Source organism: Papaver somniferum, chromosome 11 (assembly GCF_003573695.1).
Source record: "Papaver somniferum cultivar HN1 chromosome 11, ASM357369v1, whole genome shotgun sequence".
NCBI lineage: Eukaryota > Viridiplantae > Streptophyta > Magnoliopsida > Ranunculales > Papaveraceae > Papaver > Papaver somniferum.
This window is the reverse complement of record NC_039368.1, coordinates 64,809,706-64,834,341: the sequence shown is the minus strand read 5'-3', so window position 1 is coordinate 64,834,341 and position 24,636 is coordinate 64,809,706. Positions and strand designations below refer to the sequence as shown.

The window sequence follows — 24,636 nt, the reverse complement described above, 5'->3', positions numbered from 1 at the left end:
TTACTATACAAACGGACAACAATATTTTCAAATTAAAAAGCGAAGATCACTTGCACCAATTCAAAAAAAAAAAACTACAAAAAGAGGTCTTATTTGTGAGGGTTTTTTAGAGAGGGCGTCACGAGGGTTTATGACAAACGACCACAAATACTTAAGTCAGTCAAAGTCAAATCAAAGTCAGTCAGTTTCAAGGGTCAGACACTATTATTTGTGAGGGTTATTGGACCAACCGCCACAAATATTTAGGTTAGTCAAAGTCCAAGCTATTTTTTGTCGGTTTTAAATTTCCGACAGAAGAAGATTTTTTCAATTTTCCTACTTTATTTTTTTTTCTTTCTTTCTCTTATCCTCTTAACCTCACTTTCAGATGGATCTGATTTTCTTCTCTCTAACCTTCTTGTTCTCTCTGTCGAAGAAGTTTGCAGAGGTTTGCTTCTCTTATCTTCTCCCCATCTCGTCTGTAACCATCAATGGGTTTTGCTTCTCTTACCTACTCTCATCCATTAATGGTTCTTTTCCTTCTTTTGCTTAATATTACTTTTAATTATTTGTTTCTTTGTTTTGCAGGATCTGAAGGAGTCAATCGAAGGTGATTCCCCCCCTTTTTTGTATTAGTATTACTTTTAATCTCATTTTGTTTCTTTGTCTCTTTGATTGAGGGATGATTTTGCTTTTAAGTGCTTGTTTTCTTGTTTCTTTGTTTTGCAGGATCTAAATAAGTAATATTTTCAGGTGAAATTTCTAGACCTTTTCTTTGTATTCACTACTGTGATAAAAAAAATTAAATTTGTTTTTTTTTTTAGTTTCAATTTCTTAGGGTTTACTGGAGAATTTTATTTTCTTAGGGTTTGTGTTATGGATTTGTGGTCTATAAACAAAATATGGATATGGGTTTTTGTTGATGGAACTTGATATTGAGGTTTGAGCTTTGAATTTCTTTGATTTGAGCTTAGAAATTTGACTGGGGTTTGAGTTTTATGTGTTTTTTTTTTTTTACAAATATTGGTTTCTGATTGTGTTTATGTTGTTGTCTCTAATTTCTGTTAAATGAAATTCACCAAATGGGTATTTAATAATCATCCTGGTATTGTTAGCCTTACTTGAATTTGCAGAGGGGTGATTTCTGGCTGATAATGCTTGCTATTATTAAGTGGGTTTTATTATGCTATCTTGTTTTATGAACTTTGGAACTGTGATTGCTCTCAAATATTTATATTTTGGTTTTCCTAAAGATTCAGTAGGGTCTGAAAATATCCAAGTTCTTATTTTTATCTCAAATCAAGTGTTATAGTTTTGTTTCCAAAGTAGCATACTTCCTGTTTGTAAAAATGAATAAGTGAGCTACGTTTTCGAGAATGCAATGCAGCCTGAAAATTGACCCTGTTCTTCTTGTTTAATCCTAATCCTTGTGTTTTCATTAAATGGGTATTTAAAATCTTCCTCCAACTGTGATATCTATGATTGATTGCTGAGAAATTACACTAGTCTTTTATATTTTTGATTTGACTCTACAGACAGTCAAAACTGAAATTTTAAAGTGTTTCTGCCCTGTTTTATTGCATCTTTCTGGAGCAACTACATACTTTATTTCTTTTGCTACCATGTTTTTGTTGAAGACGGCTCTCTCGGCTTTCCAACGAAGCTGAATTTTACTATTGTCCCATGTTTATTTTGACGTGTTTTGTTGTTGTATATACGATGGGATCAAGTTGAAAGTCCTTTCATGGTTTGTAAGTGGAAACTTTATTATGCTCGAAACAGAGGGCCTGAGTCTCATTTTGGATGTTTATTTAGACTGCATTTTGAACTTTATTTTTCGTCAACATGCTGGTAGGTCTGTTTAGAGATTCTTGTTTTCTAGGATCATTATATTGGCAGGTTCTTTCATGTATTACTCCTTTTAGCTTTCTGTCTTGCACATTGTTAAGTTTACAATTACTGGATGCAAATTAGTGATCTTGTTGAACTGGGTATTCAAATTCCACTTTGGTAGTAGTAATATGAAGATCATCATTTTTATTTAATACCCCTTTTGGTTTTCTATGGCATCATATGCCCTTTTTTGTTTAAAAACTCCACTCACAGTTAGTAACAGGTGCTCCCTAGGCATTGGAATAGTGCTCTAAGTTTATTCCTTTAGCCTACAATTTTTGTTGTTGTACTGAATATAGTTTTAGTGTACTGTGTGGGTATTCAAATTCCACTTTGGTAGTAGTAATATGAAGATCATCATTTTTACTTAATATCCCTTTTGGTTTTCTAAAGCATCGTATGCTCCTTTTTATTTAAAAACTCCACTCACGATTAGTAACAGGTGTTCCTTAGGCATTGGACTAGTGCTCTAAGTTCATTCCTTTAGCCTACATTTTTTTTTTGCTGTACTGAATATGGTTTAAGTGTATTGTGTAGTCATTTTGATTTCTACCGTATGTTGTTTCTGTACTTATCCTATCTTGATAATCTAGACTGTACTTGCACAATGTCGATATATGAGTGCTATTTTTATTTTATTTTATTATATTTTACGCTAGTGGAAAAAGGGGTATTTTCAACCCACATCCACGACACCCATCGACGGTCAAGTGATCCTGTACCGATCAAGACAGTCAAGGATATAATCAAGAGTTAATATCCGTCGGTGAATATTTACTATTTTGTCCCTCACTGAAGGACTCATTATGGGACTGATGATCTATGATTATGGTTTTCTGGGTCCCACACTTTCGATTAAGTAGACTAAAGTAAACGGGTTTGAAGACAACTGTAGATGGGGAAAAACGAGCCGCCGGTTTTTTGGAAAAGTGAAGAGTCGAGCGTGCTGTCGAGACTCCTCAGCGGGCAAAAGGTTAATCCTCACACAGATGCACCGCTGCAAAGGGGGTGCTTAGATTCGGGAAATCAATCTGTATGACTCCGGCCTAAACCAAGACAATGGCCGTTCCAGAGTCAATTCGGTCGCAAAGAGGGAGATGGGTTGATCTATAGGAGGGAAGCTGAGAATTGTGTGGGATTAGTGATGATCAAGGATTGTGGGTGTGTTGAAGGTTTCTGCAATATTGCTGAACTGCTGAAGTTGAGTTATGTGAATAAGTTTATATCGAGTTGTTGACGGATAATGATGATGATCGATGATTGATGATATCCTCTCCTTATGTTGTCCTCGATTTAGACTTATTTATCTTGCAAGAATGATGCACCACTGATCCCTGTAAGTGTGACGGTTTCTTGAGTGAAAGAGTGGGAAAGTGGGAGATCGTGGTAAAGTCAGTTCCACGTCGTGTGGAGACTTGACTGATCGTGCACCCACTACTTTGCTAACTCCTTCAACCGTTTACACGACTTACGCACATTTTCATTGTGCATAAATCCACGTGCCGTAGACCGCCAGACCAAAACCCTAAGTGATATCTCCCCATTTGTGACGTGATTGATATTTCACGATTGTGGAGTCTGCAAGGCAGACGTGTATTAGTTATTCAGTTGTTGACTGATTTAGACTGTGAGTCTAGTTTTGTTGAATCGAGCATAAGTGGTGAATGCTCGGTGATTCAAGGATTGAACATGTAGTTCTATGAGATGTCAATGAATTACTGACTAGAGCGACTGAGCAAGTATTGCTCAACTCAAAGAATTACCGAATTTTTAGAGTTCATCGAGCAACTGAGCAAGTATTGCTCAATTCGACGAATTACCAAATATCGGGAGTTTGTCGAGCAACTGAGCAAGTATTGCTCAATTCGACGAATTCGATGATTTTGGTGTGCAACTGAGCAAGTGTTGCTCAATTCAAAAAAATAATGAATATTGGTAATTTGACGTGCAATTGAGCAAGTGTTGCTCAATTCGACAAACTACTGATGAATGACCGAATATTGATGGTTGGATCAATATTCGAGCAACTGAGCAAGTATTGCTCAATTCAAAGAATTATTTACTGGTGCCGTGACCAAATAAAATATTAATCAAAAATATTGGTGAATTACCGAATATTATTAATTTGGATGTTGATTGCTGAATCAACATAATTTTGTGTTTGAACTTGCTCAGAATGGTGATTCGTGGAGCGTTTGTTCGAAACCCTAATTTTTGATCAATCCTTCAAAAATTGGTGAATTGCTGAAAATTGGTCATGAGTGAAGAGTGACCAACCACATGGGATGATGAGCGTCCATGTGATGCCCAGTGCTCGAGTGAGCACGCACCAGGGTTCTCAGTTTGAGAGTTGGCGAAAAAACGATGATTAAATGTAGGTTTCATCATTTATTGAAATATTGCTGGATTCAGCGTTAGGTGACAAACCTAGGATGAGAGATGAGGACCGACCAAGAGAGCATGGGACCGGCTCTTGGTGGTCATGAGACCAGTTGTTGGTCATTTGAAGGGTTCCTCAGTTGGTTGGAGAGAGTTCGGGTCCGGTATGAGCAATTGAACAAGTTAGGTCAAAATTATGAAAACATGTGAGACCGGCTTTGTGCAATCCCTAGGAATAACTCTGGTCGGTCATGGAGGCGTGTACGTGTTACCGTGGTGTCCGTGTTTCCATTGAGAGTTTCAGTATTTTCTAATGTGCGTTCGAGCAACATAGTGAATTTTCAGAAGAGTTTCATCTTGACTGAGAATTCTCGATTTTTGTTGGAATGAGCATGTTTGCTCAATTCATCAATATTTTGAAAATAATAAAATAAAAGTGTTTTAATATTTAGAATTGTTGTGAGAGGCTAGCTAGTCGTGCGACTATGTTGGCTTTTGGTTTTTCGTGATTTGAGCAATATTTGAGAAAATATGGAGAAATCATGAATTTTGCTCAAACCCAGGAGTTTCATGAATTGATGAAAATAATAATTATGCAAGATTAGGGATTGCAAGTTGTGGGACCGACCATGGCTAGGGCATTGCCGGCTGGCTAGGTTGCCCGGTCCCGCACACCTTTCCCTATTTTATTATTTTTCATGAATCCTTGAAGTTATGGAGAATCCACGAGTTTTTGTTGAAACGGAGGAGTTTCGTGAGATTAGGGAATAATAATTGTAAAAGTCTAAGGATTGTGAGGTGTGGGACCGGCCACGGCTTAGGCATGGCCGGCCGGTTAGGTTTTCCGGTCCCGCACACCTCTCCTTATTTTATAATAATATTATTTCGTGAATTCACCAAGTTATGGAGAATTCACGAGTTTTGCAAAAACAAGGAAAGTTGCTAAAACCAAGGAGTTTTCGTGAGTTCACGAAATAACAAAAAATAAGGAAAATAATGGGAGAGGCACGGACCGACCATGGCTAGGGTCCGGCCTTGGGCGCCTCTTATTATTTTATTAATATTCATTGTTTTCTCCTGTTTTGCGAAGGATTCCTCATTATTTCATATTTTTGGACACTCGTTCGTGCATCCGGGTGCTCAGTCGTGCATCATTGTCGAGTACACTCGCACCATTTTTGTGGGGCTTACTCAGTGATGGTCCAGATGCCTGGTTGTTGGGTATTTATTACTGATTTATGAAATTCAGTGGAGAATAATTCATGAAACTGAGTAATAAGATGAGTAGTTATTTTATTATCAATCCATAAAATCAGCAGAGGATTGGACTATGGATTCAGAATAATAAAATGATAATTTCATCACCATCTCATGGAATCGCAGATTTGACCATAAAATCGGAGTAATGAAATGAGCGGTGATATCATTATTCCATGGGACCGTGGTGATTCGACCATGAAATCGGAGTAATATCTATTACTATTTCATGAGATCAGTCGTGGATTCGATCACGAAATCGGAGTAATAAAATAAGTGGTGATATTACCATTTCATGAGATCAGCCGTGGATTCGACCATGAAATCGGAGTAACATCTATTACCATTTCATGAGATTAGCCGTGAATTCGATCATGAAATCGGAGTAATACATTTATCTATTACCAGTTCGATCATGAAATAGGAGTAATGAGATAAGATAGATTATCTTCTAGGAATTCAGTGGTGAATATGACCTAAAATTTAATCTCTTGCGTATAGTCAGTAAATCAGCGAGTGTTGCTAATGTCCCAAAGACGTATTGCCCTCTCAACATTTCATGTATGGAGGACCGCCCGAGTCTATACACGGGTATCTCTACATAGTCAGGAACAATGAGTATCACCATCCTGAAGACGTTATTGCTCTCAATCTTATGGAGAACCGCCCAATTGTTCTTCTATGTAGAGGCGAATTCCTCTATGTAGTCAGGAAACAGTGAGTGTCACCGGCATCCTGAAGGCGTTAAGATCTCAATCTTACTGAGAACCTCCCAATTACGTTATTCTACGTAGAGGCTATGATGAAATGCCCGGTATCGAACGCTACGGAGAGGCCTTTCGAGCGACATATGCATCATACTTCGTAAAACATGAATCGTCACATGGATCCCTGAAGCCGTGTCAGAAACATGCAGTATCATGATTTTACGGTTTTGACCTTTGTTGAAAATCCACCATCTACAACAACCAGTCTCTCTTGTTATTACCGCTCACTCCCAGAAGCAAAAACAAAAAACCTAGCCGTCTTATTTCACGCCGCACCTCACATCCAATCTCCCTCTCACTAAAACCAGTACCAATTTTCTTGAAGATAATGATGATTGATGATCAGCTCATGGTTATTATCATTCAATACAAAATTAGGATTCGTTCTTCCTCACCATCATCACAGAATAATGACCAAACCCTAACTTTGTTTCTTGTACCGATTTCAAAGACCTAAGTAAGAAGAACCAATCACTCTTTTCTTTTACCTGTTTCAACACTTTTCTTCTTTAAATCACCATTCTCGTTACTATCTTGAGCATCACCCGGTTTCAATTTCAATTTCGATTTTTTGTATTGAAGGTTTTTTTTTTTTTTTGTTAAGATTTCAATTTCGGAATTTGGGGGTTTTGGCTATGGGTTAGCATAAATTTTGGGGATTTTTGCTAAGGGTTTTCAAATAATCTTTTGTAACTGATTTAATGGGTTTTGCAGAAATTGATTTTGTATCAATTTATTTATTTTTTCATTTTCCGTTTTGTCAATCTTGATATACTCTAAGCAAGAACATCAGCAGGTAATTTCTGACTTATTGTAGATTAGTTGCACTAATTTCTTTTTCTTAAGGATATATTTATTGTTCTTCCTTGATTTGGGAATTTTTTGATTTGAAGGTTCAAATAGAACTCAAATTTACTGATTTTGTTTAAGAGATATGAGATATGGGTTTTCAACTTTTATTCTCCTTTTCATTTAGTGTTTTTCTTGAATTGATTGAGGTTTTGTATTAAGTAGTTGCTATTGTTGTGATGATGCTTGTTGTTTATAGGTTTGGGTGTTTGCGTGGCCTGTCCTGGTGGTATCATATGGTTTTAAATCTACTGGATTATCTTCATCCAAGCGTGCACCTTTAAAAGTTGTTGAAAAGCTTGATGGTGAGTTTATTGTATCCTTATGGAGCTTGGAGCTTTGTTTAGTTTTAAAATCTTTATTTCGTAGGGTTTGTTTTTGTGTACTTGTAGGAAGGAATGTGATGGAAGAGATAATATGGTTCAATTTGCAAAGTATGGTCTGAATGCTGGGCGAATGTAAATAAAACTTTCATATCTAAGTATAATATGTTTTTATAGTTCAAGTTCTTCATTGTTGTATAAAAGTAGTGTAGTTGTGAATTGTCTCTTACTAAGGATGTGCCTGCACAGAATGGAGGGTTTGTGTTGTTATATTCAATGATAATAAGTTGTGAGTAATTTGTATCGGTTGTTCTTTTAGTTGGGGTTGCCACTTAAAAGAAAGGATCTGAACCATCTATGGTGCCGATTCCTGAGTGTATTATAAGTTCAGTTGGCCTTGGTTTAACATTAAGTGGCCCTTGTTCTGCTTTACTTGAAGAATAACTAGGTTTCGGAATTGAGATAGTGGATAACTTCTTTTGCCTATTAAAAGTGTTGGTTGATATTTATATTCTTGTACACTGAATTTGTCTCAGGGATAACACTGCTTTGTCATCCAGCTCTCCAGAGGCCCTTTCTTCCAATTGTAGTCTCTCCTAAGTCTTATCTGCAACAGCTGTCGCTGAAGATGATTTTGATGACTTTGATCCCCGAGAAAACTTCAACTGCTAGTAAGTAATAGCTAATGATATTTTCACATTTTCCTAATAGAATCCAAGATGCTCCGTGAAAATTTTTATATGATGCTGGATATCTAAATATGTTCAGTTCCTGTTTGCACTTGTTGGTCTCTTGGGCTTCTCAAGGAACCTGGTCTGGCAAATAATCATAGTACACTGACTGAAAACTATTAACCAGGAACAATTTTTTATTTAGAATGATATACTTTTGTGGTCTGGATATATGTTTCCTCTTTATATATGGTTATGTAATAAAATGGGAGTCTCGAAGAAAAGAGGACCAACAACCCTACACCTATAATCATTTCTATGAGGTTGATCTGTTTGAGGATACAATTTCTCTATCAGCAACACCGCATGTTGTTTATGGAGTTACCTCCAAGGCTCAGCACAGTTTTCAATCTGATCATATTTGAATATAATAGAGAGAAGTGAAACTATGCTCATTTCATTTTTGGTACAGAACTCTTGGACTTGTAGTCTTGTACACATATTATGCTTCTCTCCGGATTCTAGTGCATGGATGAACTAAAGTAGAAGCCTCCTCATATTTTTCTTGTGATGGTTTTATGTTTTTTCGGGCGAGTTATATTCATCATGTCCTGTACAACAATATTTTTTGGATAAAGATTTACATATTCATACTGGAAATTTCATGTGGCCTAAATGACTTGCCATTAAGAAGTCCGTTTTGCATTGCCCACCAAAGTATATTTTTCCCAAACCAAGTCCCAATGTTGATGCTCTTTGTAGATTTGTTTGGCATCTTGACCAAGCAAGATCTATTTGTACCATTTATGCAGTCCAGTGTTGATATATTTTCTGCGATGCCTTCCGGTAGTTCTGCATCTTCTTTAAAAATGATCGATTTTTTCGCCACTCGAAGACCAGTTTTGCACGCTAAAACCAAGACCGGGGATGCGTCTATTAATTCATAAACTGGTGATCCCTTTCTGGAATGATGCTGAACAGTTTTGAAGTGTCTATTAGTTCACAGGCTTTTGATCCCTTTTCTGGAAAGCAACTGAACAGTTTTGATGACCGTTTTGATGCATTGAATTTTTATACTGATCAAATCTCCAGAAAACTATAGAAATGCAAAGTTCTATTAGTGAGAGGTGCCTTGAAAACCAGGACCAAAATACTTCAACAGATTCTAATCATCCATTGAAGAAGGATTCTTTTCAGGCCACCTCTGGAGTTTGGGCAAATACACTAAGTCGTGGGTTGATCGATCTCAATATATTATCTGTTATTTTGGCTAGAGGGAGTCTGGAACAGTCTAGAAGTCGCAGCCCCCATCGAAGGTATTGTATATTATTTTGACTATATTTTGAGACATAATTTATGAAATCAGTATCGCTGATTGTAAACCATTCTAGTTCCAGGTCTCGTGACGAGCATTGGGGTCGGGAAAGTAGAAGGAGAAGTCGTAGTAAGAGCCGCAGTTTAAGTCCTGATTACCGATGGTGGTGTTCGAAGTCAGTATGAACAAGAATGCAGGAGAAGCATAAGCAAATCAGGCGGCAGGCAGTATGATGTATTTTCAAATGTTGTTGTAGATAGTGGTGAAAACTGGGTTCTTTTCGAACTTGTGAAGGTAACTCTTTTTTTTTAAGATTTAAACAAATAAATAAATAAAGGAAATTAATAGTAATGACAAGATTTTAGAAGGATTAAGGCTCAGGATTCACTACCACTCCAAGTTGATTGGTTATAAATAATATTTCAGAAATTATTATTAGGCTCTTTTTCTTATTAAATCACTTTTTAATTTAAAAGGTGTCCAAATATTAAGTTGTAATCCTTAAGCATGATTTATCAAAGAATTATTCTAAGCATAAAACATCAAACTGATTCACAACTAATTAAGAAAACCATTTTCTCATTTTTTTTTATATTTATCCAAGTGAATTAAATAAAGTAAATAATTAAAGAAATTATAAATGAAAATATTACAAATCAAACATGAGTGAATAGATCCTCCATTGCCTCAATCACCAAGAATTTTAGCCGCTCATCATGTTGGAAAACCTCTCAAAATATTTCATTGATGCTCAAAAGTGTTTTACAATGAAGAGAAATACAAGAAATTGATGTAAAACAGAACTTTGCGACCCACAGAAGGCGTCCAGAAGCAACGACAGAGCTGAAGTGCTGTTCTCGTTGAAGAACTACGACCTACAGCAGACAGTCGATGTTACTGTTGATAAACCACGGTCTTGGAGAGTCTGTTCTTCACGTTCTTCCTCCTCGCAGCAGCAGCAGCAGAACCAGAATCTCTGCAACTTGGATTTTCTTGCTCTGTAGTGCTCTAAACCTCTCCCAATTCTCCCTAAACTTGACTAACTCCTTCTGCTCGACCCTAGGGACCTATTTATACACAACAGGTCACTCCAATCCTTGTAATAACTCCAAGAATATCCGGCCATAAAAAGAATATTTTCCGATATTTTTTTTCTTTATTTCTCTGATTTGTTACGGATTGTTTCCTGGTTTATCTCTTTCACGCATCATCTCTGAGTTGTAGGAGAAGTTTCCAGCCGATAGAGTTAACCCATGCACGTCTCTTCCATCCAACAATTCCAAAAATAGAATATCTTCCCTATTTGAGATTATCTTCCCTGTTTTGATTCCCACCGATTATCTAACCAAATTTGACCGAATCCAACACCCATACCAGCTCTGTCTAGGCCCTAGGAACAAACCCATTTAATTTGGGCCATTGAATCTCACTGGAACACCTTCGAATCCTCAACCCTAGTCATGGCAGTTCAAGATAATTTTTTCCCGCCAAAACTGTTCTTGATGTTTTCATCACCTGGTGATTATCCAGCCAAATCCGATCGAATTCGATGCCTAAAATGTGTTTCTTAAGCTATATCACATCTTCCTACCAAGTTTGAGCCATTGAATCGCACCACAACACCTTCATTTTGTCGATTGAAATTCTGCCAGTTGATGAACCAATTTTCCCGCCAAAAAGTTTATTTGAATTTGAGAAGAAGGTGTTCTGGGGGTGCCCCTTAGTAATTAGGTTACCCCTTATCCAAAAGCGAGAGTCCGAATAACACTTGTCCTCCGGGTGCCAAAATCAACTTTTCGAGCCAAATTTTCCAAAAATGTTTATTTCCTAAAAATACATAAAAACACAATATTAGTACAAAAATAGAGTTCCAACAATACTGACATTGAGGACAAATTAGACACAAAAATGTGTCTATCAAATACCCTCAAACTTATTATTTGCTAGTCCTCGAGCAAATTTATTCTTGAAAAGTGACCGAGTTAATCTCGGGTGGGTTTATCAGAGGTGTACCCACAAAAACCAATATTCCAGACCCTAGATATCTACGAAAAATCTTGGAAAGCACTAAAGAACCTCCTTGGTTGGCATACTTATTAATTACAGGAGGAAGTACCCTGACGCGAAATTCCAATTGTTGTATACGAGTTTGCACTCAAGCATACTAAAATTCATATAAGTGACAGAGCTCTACTAAGATAGTTTCACGATGGACATCATACTCGGAGTCAGACTAATCACATGAAAAGATTAAGAAGATGGAAAAACAAAAATGTAGATGGTTGAAAAGTGAACGGTGTTTCCCATAGCTGTCTGAAGGCCTCTGCCAAGGTGAACCTATCCTAAATGACTGAGTTACCGGTCTGACTAATATCAACACACTGGCATATACAAGGGAACCAGTGGTCAATAGTCCTAACTCTAGGTCAACACAACTGGCATATACAAGGGTACCAGTGGTCGACTTTATTGAATTTTATTCCGTTTCGTCTAATGGTCTGGTCTCAATATTTTTTTTTTTTATAACATTTTTTTTTTCTCTTTTTTTTTTTCATAACTTTTTTTTTTCATAACTTTTTTTTTTTAATTTTATGGGTATCTCAATCACTCTATTTCACCCTAGCAATGGTAACAACTTGAATCGTATGCCCCACCAAATCACTTGAAACAAAAGAAAACTAAAAATAGAAAGTGAAAAGGACTCGACGAGATATGGCGAAACTATCATGTTATTTCTAACACCTGAGCTCTGTGCTTTTATGAATAGACTCTATAGATGTTCCATCTAGTCAGATTGGTTCCTCAGCTCCTAAAACAAAAATGTTTCCATCCACTTAGATTGGTTAGTGCTATCCTTAATAGCATAAATTTCTAGGCTCTGGAGTTTATTTATTGCAACTAAAAAGTTTCTCCCATACCCCCAAACTTAAATCTAACATTGTCCTCAATGTTCTAAAGATAACTAAAAGCATGAACAAGGAGAAACGGTTACTTGAAGCAAAAGAGTAAGGAAGGATATTACCGTGTGCAGAGATTGGGTTACCTCCCAAGAAGTGCTAAGTTTAAAGTCTTCAGCCAGACTTAGGAAAGATTAGTCAACTCGAACCATAAAGTAACAGTCGAAATAACTGTGGGTCTTCAAAACGAAAAAGAGCTGACCAAAGGAAACTACAATAACCCAAGAAAGTGAACAAGAATAACATGCCCTTATCTAGTTTCCTGATTAAGATATTTATATCTAATTGTGGTTCAGGTTCTATGAAAGGGTCTAAATAAATATTTTCTCGGATGCATTTCCTCATAGTTGGATCCAAATTATTAGGTCCTAGATTTGGAAAAACTCGAATAGAACTTAGAATCATAAATAATAATAACCTAAATTGAGGATCCTCTAAGTCAATCAGTTTGACTTACAATTGACCACAGTGAGAGTGTGGTCATTCTTAAGCAAATGTGTCGATTCTAATTTCCTAAAGCATTTAGGTTTAGTCTCACAACTTAATATTGACACATTTGAATATACGTTCCCACATTGGAAGAAAACTATTTGGTGGGAAAACAAAGTCAATCTGGATCATAGCCTGGGCAAACCACATCAACCAGAGGATGGGTTTCTAACGACTGACTCTTCATGGACATCATTAGGTTCTGGAAAACGAGTACGAAGATAGTCTCGTAAGAGGGTGAGGCATTGATGTCAAGTCCCAAGTGAGGGACCTTACTAAGAGTTAAAGACATGGAGAATGATACTCACCCCCAAACTTAGAGTTTTCGGCGTCTCGTCTCTAGATAGACTGGTCATAACCTCCCTAATTTCTAGGTCGGCAATTGATTTTTCTAAGTCAGGTTCATCCTCGCTAATCTCTACGAGTTCATCTAAGACTATTGTTTCTAAATCGTTTGACTCGATCTCAAGATAAACTGGTTCCTCTAAACCATCATCGGTTTCGTAAACAGGATATACTACATCGTCTGAAACGGGGGTATCTCTAGTCAAATCCTCGTCCTTTTGAATAGGTGAATAATTTTTAAAATTATTAGGATCTGAACCAGAAATAATATAATCATTATAAGGCTCAACTGGGGTAACAAATTCCTGATCACTATTCCCACATATTTCAGATTCTTCATCATCACTATCCTCATCATCATGATACAATTTTTGAAATTCAAGAATTCTCAATCTTTGTTCCAAACTACATGGTCTATTTTATATTTCTCATAGATCGTTAGAGGTGATTCCTCAATAAAAGTTGGAGTATCCATATATCGCTGCCCACGCATATATTCACCAAGAGTCATTTCCGAAGACGTCTCTTGATAACGAGAATTTCTAGACATATATTCTCGCAACGTCATCGCAGGTGGCGTCTCCTCAAAAGGATTCATCACCGAAGAAATATAAACTACAGAGGGATTCTATACAATCACAAACAAGGCCGACTCGACTCCACCAAAGCAAACCTAAAGATTCTAGCAAACAAAAAGCATGATGGCTCCACTTAGATTGTTTCTAGACCAGCTTCTATCTTTCGAAAGGGAATTCGTTGCAATTTGAGCAAACCCCTCTGGAATCAATCCGAGTCAAAGTAAGTTGAATTGAGGCGAGGGAAGCTCAGTGGAGCTTTGATACCCAAGGCCTCCGCTATCACAAGGCGGCGCAGTCACGCATTCAACTCACAGAAACCATCATGAACTTTGGAGTGTGCTTAAAGAGCAACCAATATTTTTCGAACGAGTTTCCTATTAAGCTCGTTACCCTATCGGTCTCGTTCTATTCCAAATTTTAAGCTTGGGTTCGCGTTAGGTTTCGTTTTCCTAAGGCGGGCAAGAAGGGAACGGTGATGAAATCCGAACCCTTATCTTGTTTAGGCCAGGCCTTGCCCTTTACTAGGAAAATAAAGACAGTCCGGTTCGTCCTCAAACAATTATCACCTTAAGGCAGACAGTAACCCGCTTGCAGGAGATTCGCGGGTGTTTCGATTGACTTACCTCCCGTACCAGACGGGCGATGAACCGTTGTCGTCGACTCGGGCCACGACTCCTATGCCGTGTGCGAACCCGAGGGGCCGAGACGATATAGTAATCGTCGTCCTTCCCTGCACACAGTTTATATAATAATTTTTTTTTTTTAATAATAATACCCTTCCGTAGGGTTAAAAAAATAAAGTCCAATTGTTCCAAAGTCCAAATAAAGTAAAGTGCAAAAGAAAAAGAAAAATAACCTAAAAAAAAATAAATAAAAATCTCTCTTTTTTTTCCTCTCTTTTCTATATAAAAAAAAAAAAAGAAAATTCCTCTTTCGCTCCTTCGCTTTAAGCTTTTCCTTCCATGGTCCTTAGTACTCCACTTCGAACCTGCAAATCAAAGAAAAAAGAAACGTAAAAAGGAAAAAAAATAATAATAAACCTAAAAAAAATTCTACCTAAGCACAGGTCCGCGTCGGCGGCGCCAAAAACTTGATGTATTTTCAAATGTTGTTGTAGATAGTGGTGAAAACTGGGTTCTTTTCGAACTTGTGAAGGTAACTCTTTTTTTTAAGATTTAAACAAATAAATAAATGAAGGAAATTAATAGTAATGACAAGATTTTAGAAGGATTAAGGCTTAGGATTCACTACCACTCCAAGTTGATTGGTTATAAATAATATTTCAGAAATTATTATTATTAGGCTCTTTTTCTTATTAAATCACTTTTTAATTTAAAAGGTGTCCAATATTAAGTTGTAATCCTTAAGCATGATTTATCAAAGAATTATTTTAAGCATAAAACATCAAACTGATTCACAACTAATTAAGAAAACCATTTTCTCATTTTTTTTTATATTTATCCAAGTGAATTAAATAAAGGAAATAATAAAGAAATATAATAAAAATATTACCAATCAAACATGAGTGAATAGATCCTCCATTGCCTCAATCACCAAGAATTTAGCCGCTCATCATGTTGGAAAACCTCTCAAAATATTTCATTGATGCTCAAAAGTGTTTTACAATGAAGAGAAATACAAGAAATTGATGTAAAACAGAACTTTGCGACCAACAGAAGGCGTCCAGAAGCAACGACATAGCTGAAGTGCTGTTGTCGTTGAAGAACTGCGACCCACAGCAGACAGTCGATGTTACTGTTGATAAACCACGGTCTTGGAGAGTCTGTTCTTCACGTTCTTCCTCCTCGCAGCAGCAGCAGAACCAGAATCTCTGCAACTTGGATTTTCTTGCTCTGTAGTGCTCTAAACCTCTCCCAATTCTCCCTAAACTTGACTAACTCCTTATGCTCGACCCTATGGACCTATTTATACACAACAGGTCACTCCAATCCTTGTAATAACTCCAAGAATATCCGGCCATAAAAAGAATATTTTCCGATATTTTTTTTCTTTATTTCTCTGATTTGTTACGGATTGTTTCCTGGTTTATCTCTTTCACGCATCATCTCTGAGTTGTAGGAGAAGTTTCCAGCCAATAGAGTTAACCCATGCACGTCTCTTCCATCCAACAATTCCAAAAATAGAATATCTTCCCTATTTGAGAATATCTTCCCTGTTTTGATTCCCACCGATTATCTAACCAAATTTGACCGAATCCAACACCCATACCAGCTCTGTCTAGGCCCTAGGAACAAACCCATTTAATTTGGGCCATTGAATCTCACTGGAACACCTTCGAATCCTCAACCCTAGTCACGGCAGTTCAAGACAATTTTTTCCCGCCAAAACTGTTCTTGATGTTTTCATCACCTGGTGATTATCCAGCCAAATCCCATCGAATTCGATGCCTAAAATGTGTTTCTTAAGCTATATCACATCTTCCTACCAAGTTTGAGCCATTGAATCGCACCACAACACCTTCATTTTGTCGATTGAAATTCTGCCAGTTGATGAACCAATTTTCCCGCCAAAAAGTTTATTTGAATTTGAGAAGAAGGTGTTCTGGGGGTGCCCCTTAGTAATTAGGTTACCCCTTATCCAAAAGCGAGAGTCCGAATAACACTTGTCCTCCGGGTGCCAAAATCAACTTTTCGAGCCAAATTTTCCAAAAATGTTTATTTCCTAAAAATACATAAAAACACAATATTAGTACAAAAATAGAGTTCCAACAATACTGACATTGAGGACAAATTAGACACAAAAATGTGTCTATCAAATACCCTCAAACTTATTATTTGCTAGTCCTCGAGCAAATTTATTCTTGAAAAGTGACCGAGTTAATCTCGGGTGGGTTTATCAGAGGTGTACCCACAAAAACCAATATTCCAGACCTTAGATATCTACGAAAAATCTTGGAAAGCACTAAAGAACCTCCTTGGTTGGCATACTTATTAATTACAGGAGGAAGTACCCTGACGCGAAATTCCAATTATTGTATACGAGTTTGCACTCAAGCATACTAAAATTCATATAAGTGACAGAGCTCTACTAAGATAGTTTCACGATGGACATCATACTCGGAGTCAGACTAATCACATGAAAAGATTAAGAAGATGGAAAAAGAAAAATGTAGATGGTTGAAAAGTGAACGGTGTTTCCCATATCTGTCTGAAGGCCTCTGCCAAGGTGAACCTATCCTAAATGACTGAGTTACCGGTCTGACTAATATCAACACACTGGCATATACAAGGGAACCAGTGGTCAATAGTCCTAACTCTAGGTCAACACAACTGGCATATACAAGGGTACCAGTGGTCGACTTTATTGAATTTTATTCCGTTTGGTCTAATGGTCTGGTCTCAATATTTTTTTTTTATAACACTTTTATTTTTCTCTTTTTTTTTTTTCATAACTTTTTTTTTTCATAACTTTTTTTTTTTTAATTTTATGGGTATCTCAATCACTCTATTTCACCCTAGCAATGGTAACAACTTGAATCGTGTGCCCCACCAAATCACTTGAAACAAAAGAAAACTAAAAATAGAAAGTGAAAAGGACTCGACGAGATATGGCGAAACTATCATGTTATTTCTAACACCTGAGCTCTGTGCTTTTATGAATAGACTCTATAGATGTTTCCATCTAGTCAGATTGGTTCCTCAGCTCCTAAAACAAAAATGTTTCCATCCACTTAGATTGGTTAGTGTTATCCTTAATAGGCGTAAATTTCTAGGCTCTGGAGTTTATTTATTGCAACTAAAAAGTTTCTCCCATACCCCCAAACTTAAATCTAACATTGTCCTCAATGTTCTAAAGATGAAACTAAAAGCATGAACAAGGAGAAACTGTTACCACTTGAAGCAAAAGAGATAAGGAAGGATATTACCGTGTCGCAAGAATATTGGGTTACCTCCCAAGAAGTGCTAAGTTTAAAGTCTCCTGCCAGACTTAGGAAAAGATTAGTCAACTCGAACCATAAAGTAACAGTCGAAATAACTGTGGGTCTTCAAAACAAAAAAGAGCTGACCAAAGGAAACTACAATAACCCAAGAAAGTGAACAAGAATAACATGCCCTTATCTAGTTTCCTGATTAAGATATTTATATCTAATTGTGGTTCAAGTTCAGGTTCTATGAAAGGGTCTAAATAAAATATTTTCCTCAGATGCATTTCCTCATAGGTTGGATCCAAATTATTAGGTCCTAGAGTTTGGAAAAACTCGAATAAGAACTTAGAATCATAAAATAATAATAACCTAAATAACTGAGGATCCTCTAAGTCAATCAGGTTTGACTTATATAATTGACCACAGTGAGAGTAGTGGTCATTCTTAAGCAAATGTGTCGATTCTAATTTCCTAAAGCATTTAGGTCTAGTCTCACAACTTAATATTCGACACATTTGGAATATAAACGTTCCCACAGTTGGAAGAAAACTATTTGGTGGGAAAACAAAGTCAATCTGGGGATCATAGCCTGGGCAAACCACATCAACCATAGGATGGGTTTCTAACGACTGAACTCCTTCATGGACATTATTAGGTTCTGGAAAACGAGTACGAAGATAATCTCGTAAGATGGGTGAGGCATTGATGTCAAGTCCCAAGTGAGGGACCTTACTAAGAGTTAAAGTACATGGAGAATGATACTCACCCCCAAACTTAGAGTTTTCGGCGTCTCTAGATAGACTGGTCATAACCTCCCTAATTTCTAGGTCGGCAATTGATTTTTCTAAGTCAGGTTCATCCTCGCTAATCTCTACGAGTTCATCTAAGACTATTGTTTCTAAATCGTTTGACTCGATCTCAAGATAAACTGGTTCCTCTAAACCATCATCGGTTTCGTAAACAAGATATACTACATCGTCTGAAACGGGGGTATCTCTAGTCAAATCCTCGTCCTTTTGAATAGGTGAATAATTTTTAAAATTATTAGGATCTGAACCAGAAATAATATAATCATTATAAGGCTCAACTGGGGTAACAAATTCCTCATCACTATTTCCACATATTTCAGATTCTTCATCATCACTATCCTCATCATCATGATACAATTTTTGAAATTCAATAATTCTCAATCTTTGTTCCAAACTACATGGTCTATGTTTATAATATTTCTCATAGATCGTTAGAGGTGATTCCTCAATAAAAGTTGGAGTATCCATATATCGCTGCCCACGCATATATTCACCAAGAGTCATTTCCGAAGACGTCTCTTGATAACGAGAATTTCTAGACATATATTCTCGCAACGTCATCGCAGGTGGCGTCTCCTCAAAAGGATTCATCACCGAAGAAATATAAACTACAGAGGGATTCTATACAATCACAAACAAGGCCGACTCGACTCCACCAAAGCAAACCTAAAGATTTCTAGCAAACAAAAAGCATGATGGCTCCACTTAGATTGTTTCTAGACCAGCTTCTATCTTTCGAAAGGGAATTCGTTGCAATTTGAGCAAACCCCTCTGGAATCAATCCGAGTCAAAGTAAGTTGAATTGAGGCGAGGGAAGCTCAGTGGAGCTTTGATACCCAAGGCCTCACCGCTATCACAAGGCGACGCAGTCACGCATTCAACTCACAGAAACCATCATGAACTTTGGAGTGTGCTTAAAGAGCAACCAATATTTTTCGAACGAGTTACCTATTAAGCTCGTTACCCTATCGGTCTCGTTCTATTCCAAATTTTAAGCTTGGGTTCGCGTTAGGTTTCGTTTTCCTAAGGCGGGAAAGAAGGGAACGGTGATGAAATCCGAACCCTTATCTTGTTTAGGCCAGGCCTTGCCCTTTACTAGGAAAATAAAGACAGTCTGGTTCGTCCTCAAACAATTATCACCTTAAGGCAGACAGTAACCCGCTTGCAGGAGATTCGCGGGTGTTTCGATTGTACTTACCTCCCGTACCAGACGGGCGATGAACCATTGTCGTCGACTCGGGCCACGACTCCTATGCCGTGTGCGAACCCGAGGGGCCGAGAAAATATAGTAATCGTCGTCCTTCCCTGCACACAGTTTATATAATAATTTTTTTTTTTTTAATAATAATACCCTTCCGTAGGGTTAAAAAAAATAAAGTCCAATTGTTCAAAGTCCAAATAAAGTAAACTGCAAAAGAAAAAGAAAAATAACCTAAAAAAAAAATATATAAAAATCTCTCTTTTTTTTTCCTCTCTTTTCTATATATAAAACAAAAAAAGAAAATTCCTCTTTCGCTCATTTCGCTTTAAGCTTTTCCTTCCATGGTCCTTAGTACTCCACTTCGAACCTGCAAATCAAAGACAAAAAGAAACGTAAAAGGGAAAAAAAATAATAATAAACCTAAAAAAAATTCTTCCTAAGCACAGGTCCGCGTCGGCGGCGCCAAAAACTTGATGTATTTTCAAATGTTGTTGTAGATAGTGGTGAAAACTGGGTTCTTTTCGAACTTGTGAAGGTAACTCTTTTATTTAAGATTTAAACAAATAAATAAATGAAGGAAATTAATAGTAATGACAAGATTTTAGAAGGATTAAGGCTTAGGATTCACTACCACTCCAAGTTGATTGGTTATAAATAATATTTCAGAAATTATTATTAGGCTCTTTTTCTTATTAAATCACTTTTTAATTTAAAAGGTGTCCAAATATTAAGTTGTAATCCTTAAGCATGATTTATCAAAGAATTATTTTAAGCATAAAACATCAAACTGATTCACAACTAATTAAGAAAACCATTTTCTCATTTTTTTTTATATTTATCCAAGTGAATTAAATAAAGCAAATAATTAAAGAAATTATAAATAAAAATATTACCAATCAAACATGAGTGAATAGATCCTCCATTGCCTCAATCACCAAGAATTTTAGCCGCTCATCATGTTGGAAAACCTCTCAAAATATTTCATTGATGCTCAAAAGTGTTTTACAATGAAGAGAAATACAAGAAATTGATGTAAAACAGAACTTTGCGACCAACAGAAGGCGTCCAGAAGCAACGACATAGCTGAAGTGCTATTTTCGTTGAAGAACTACGACCCACAGCAGATAGTCGATGTTACTGTTGATAAACCACGGTCTTGGAGAGTCTGTTCTTCACGTTCTTCCTCGTCACAGCAGCAGCAGAATCTCTGCAACTTGGATTTTCTTGCTCTGTAGTGCTCTAAACCTCTCCCAATTCTCCCTAAACTTGACTAACTCCTTCTGCTCGACCCTAGGGACCTATTTATACACAACAGGTCACTCCAATCCTTGTAATAACTCCAAGAATATCCGGCCATAAAAAAATATTTTCCGATATTTTTTTTCTTTATTTCTCTGATTTGTTACGGATTGTTTCCTGGTTTATCTATTTCACGCATCATCTCTGAGTTGTATGAGAAGTTTCCAGCCAATAGAGTTAACCCATGCACGTCTCTTCCATCCAACAATTCCAAAAATAGAATATCTTCCCTATTTGAGAATATCTTCCCTGTTTTGATTCCCACCGATTATCTAACCAAATTTGACCGAATCCAACACCCATACCAGCTCTGTCTAGGCCCTAGGAACAAACCCATTTAATTTGGGCCATTGAATCTTACTGGAACACCTTCGAATCCTCAACCCTAGTCACGGCAGTTCAAGACAATTTTTTCCCGCCAAAACTGTTCTTGATGTTTTCATCACCTGGTGATTATCCAGGCAAATCCCATCGAATTCGATGCCTAAAATGTGTTTCTTAAGCTATATCACATCTTCCTACCAAGTTTGAGCCATTGAATCGCACCACAACACCTTCATTTTGTCGATTGAAATTCTGCCAGTTGATGAACCAATTTTCCCGCCAAAAAGTTTATTTGAATTTGAGAAGAAGGTGTTCTGGGGGTGCCCCTTAGTAATTAGGTTACCCCTTATCCAAAAGCGAGAGTCCGAATAACACTTGTCCTCCGGGTGCCAAAATCAACTTTTCGAGCCAAATTTTCCAAAAATGTTTATTTCCTAAAAATACATAAAAACACAATATTAGTACAAAAATAGAGTTCCAACAATACTGACATTGAGGACAAATTAGATACAAAAATGTGTCTATCACAGTACAATTTACACATCTTGGATCCTTGTCTTCTCTGGCTTTGCACCTTATATTGATGAAAACATCCTCATTTTTTAAAATTCCTTACTTATTCGGCACAGTCCTAGGAAAAAGAGTGCATGTCCTCGCAGTGCTCATTTTTCTAGGGGTGAAAGCCCTAATATATTCACTCATGAAAGTCTTAGACAAATTGTTAAATTTCTTCCTAGTGTGGTAGTTCTTTACTTTATCAAATTGCAGGTGTTTGTAGCTGAACATCCTCTCTTCTCAGAACTTACAAGTTGTGAAAGTCTAGTTCCAATATTTATTTGGTTTGTTTGTAACTAGATGCAAGCAGCAATACACCCTAGCATGATGATGATGATGATGAAGAAGGTGATGTGAAAATGAGACTTTATTTTTGTTAGTTGTATTAGTAGTTTACAATGTGGCTTATTTGTTTAGTATTGATTGGATTTACAATTCATACTGTCGTAGTAACAGAGGTTTGGCATTACAGGATTTATTTTTGTCAGCTGGCAAGGAGACAAGAGGCTGGTGAAAAGAAAGAAAATCCCAAGAAAGCATTTTAGGTCAAGTAACGAAGCATATGTCGAAGACCCGGAAGATGCAGCTGAAGGTGAAGCCATCTGCTTGTGTTTGTTGTGTTAATTTTTGAATTGTAAGTTCAATTTATGTCTCGTGAATTGATAAATTGGTTTGATTTTTCACAGAGGAAAAACAAGCTTTTTCAAAATAAGAATGACATGGCAACGTGGGAAGAACACAACCTCGGAAAAAAAAAATTCTCGTTCTAGAGTTTAACTGTAACTTTTGGTGATGTAAATGGCACATGCCACATGCTATACTTCTTTCACTTCGAGGAAGATGGGAGGTGATCGGAACGATATATATCCTTCACAAGCATTTCCATTAATTGATAAGGTAAAGAAACGATGCTTAAAATATTTACTTCAACATGGTGTTTTAGATCCTGTTAGGGTTGGAAATATTGTGCTTATGTTAGGCATTTTGCTAGTAAAGCTTAGAGGTATTCTCTAGCAGTTAGATAATTGGGATATCATTAGTCTAAATCCATGTCTGCTTCTGGTCTTGTTGACTCATTACCATGTACGCAGTTAAACCTAATGAACTTGTATTTGTAAAAGTTAAAGAACCAATAAACTGATTTTATCCGTATATATAGAAATGAACGAAGACATGGGTTTACTGAGGGAAGCTGCTAATCATGTTGAAAAGAGATGTTAGTTGTCTAAAGAGACCCCTAACCTTGCTCTTAGTTCATTACAAGGGACATGCTATTACAATTTGTCTATATCAATATATTGTTGTTGCTTCTTGCTTGTCTTCGTAAAACTCGATGAATATATTGGCAGATCTTACTTCCTGTTAAAGAGTTACAATATTTAATCTGGAACATGTTTTTTTTTGCATTCTCTCATATGTTAGTTTGTTTTTCTGTCGTATTTATTGTGATAATGAAACCAAACATGCTAACAATATATGCTTAACTGATCTACGAGGAATTTGTGATATGATTGATTACTAATCTCATATATTAGTTTGTTCCTCTGTCGTATTTATTAATCACTTATGGTAGAAATAACTCCCACGTTTATTTCTTATGTTAGTGCAGCATTTCATCTTAGCTGCTGCTGTATAATCTAGGTTTTGACGTTTGTTTGTGTACTGGAATATGATTTATTGATTTTTGTTTTTGTTTTTGTTTTTGTTGAAGTTACTGGTGTCCTACTTTACAAGACGACCACACATGAAGATTACTTCACAAGTATGTCTTTCTATCTATTCCCATAAGTGTGATTCATTGACTTTTCAGATAATCAGTTGATGAATGATAAATTCTCCTAAAGAAACCTATTTCCCATTTAAAGCCATTGATTCAAAAAATAGGTTTCTTTGTTTCCTCATGCTTTTCTCAATCACTGCGCTAATAACAACTGGTTTATCAGTAGGAAGAGCAAAACTATTGAGTTCTTTTTGTTATTCATCTTGGGGCATCTCTGCAACCTTACCTGCAATACCTGTTATCGTTCTTACATTAGGATTCCATGTATAACCCATTCTGTATCTTGTGCTCGAGATATGTCAAGGTCGTGAATTAATGAACTAGTTACGTTTGTGCCGTTGTGTCGATGTTGGACAGAGGCAGGTAAACAGATTGACATCATATTGGTTATGATGGTACCTTTATAGATTACTTTCCTCTCATGTGCATGGTTATTTTTTTTATAAGCATTTTCTTGAGTATTGTGACCTCCCCACATTAATCAGCTGATGGCTTTTGCTATGCAGGTACACCATTATGAAGTAGGAATAAGTTCTTCACCATCGTCGGAGTTTATAATTTTGTTGTTTAATCAATAGTTTTTTAGTTCATCGTTTTGTAATCGAATCCTAGAACTACAGATTACACTGGTCAGAACTACATATTTTAATCCTTTGTTTAATTTAAAACCAACGAATCAATGAATGTTAAATTGAATGATTATTTGTGTGCAAGTTTAATTTGATTCTCATTTGAATTCTAATTTGAGTTTCATTTGATTCTCATTTGAATTGTAACTTGAGTTTCATTTGAATTTGGTTTTCATTTGGGTTAGATTTCAGATTTAGTCCGATTCAGTCAGGCCAGACAGCCAATCTGAATCTTTTTTTTATATTAAGATTTACATCTATGACTGATTGAAGTCAGTCATAAAAAATTTACCGTTAAAATCGGTTGTTGATATAAGATTTTCAACGACCTCAGAGACACGTCATAGTTGA

General features: G+C 36.6%; 1 long non-coding RNA gene across 5 annotated transcripts; it reads left to right on the top strand.

The window, feature by feature from the left end:
• Positions 1 to 355: 355 nt before the first annotated feature.
• LOC113322618 lies at positions 356 to 24,323 on the top strand. 5 transcript variants are annotated; one of them, XR_003347240.1, is made up of 12 exons: positions 356 to 427; positions 568 to 589; positions 709 to 732; positions 7,324 to 7,429; positions 7,984 to 8,118; positions 9,316 to 9,434; positions 9,516 to 9,727; positions 22,177 to 22,224; positions 22,349 to 22,468; positions 22,563 to 22,773; positions 23,588 to 23,638; positions 24,163 to 24,323. It is a non-coding gene; the product is annotated as an uncharacterized LOC113322618 (long non-coding RNA). The 5 variants fall into 5 exon arrangements; XR_003347241.1 differs by having other exon boundaries at positions 9,304 to 9,434; XR_003347239.1 differs by having other exon boundaries at positions 9,301 to 9,434.
• Positions 24,324 to 24,636: the final 313 nt, after the last annotated feature.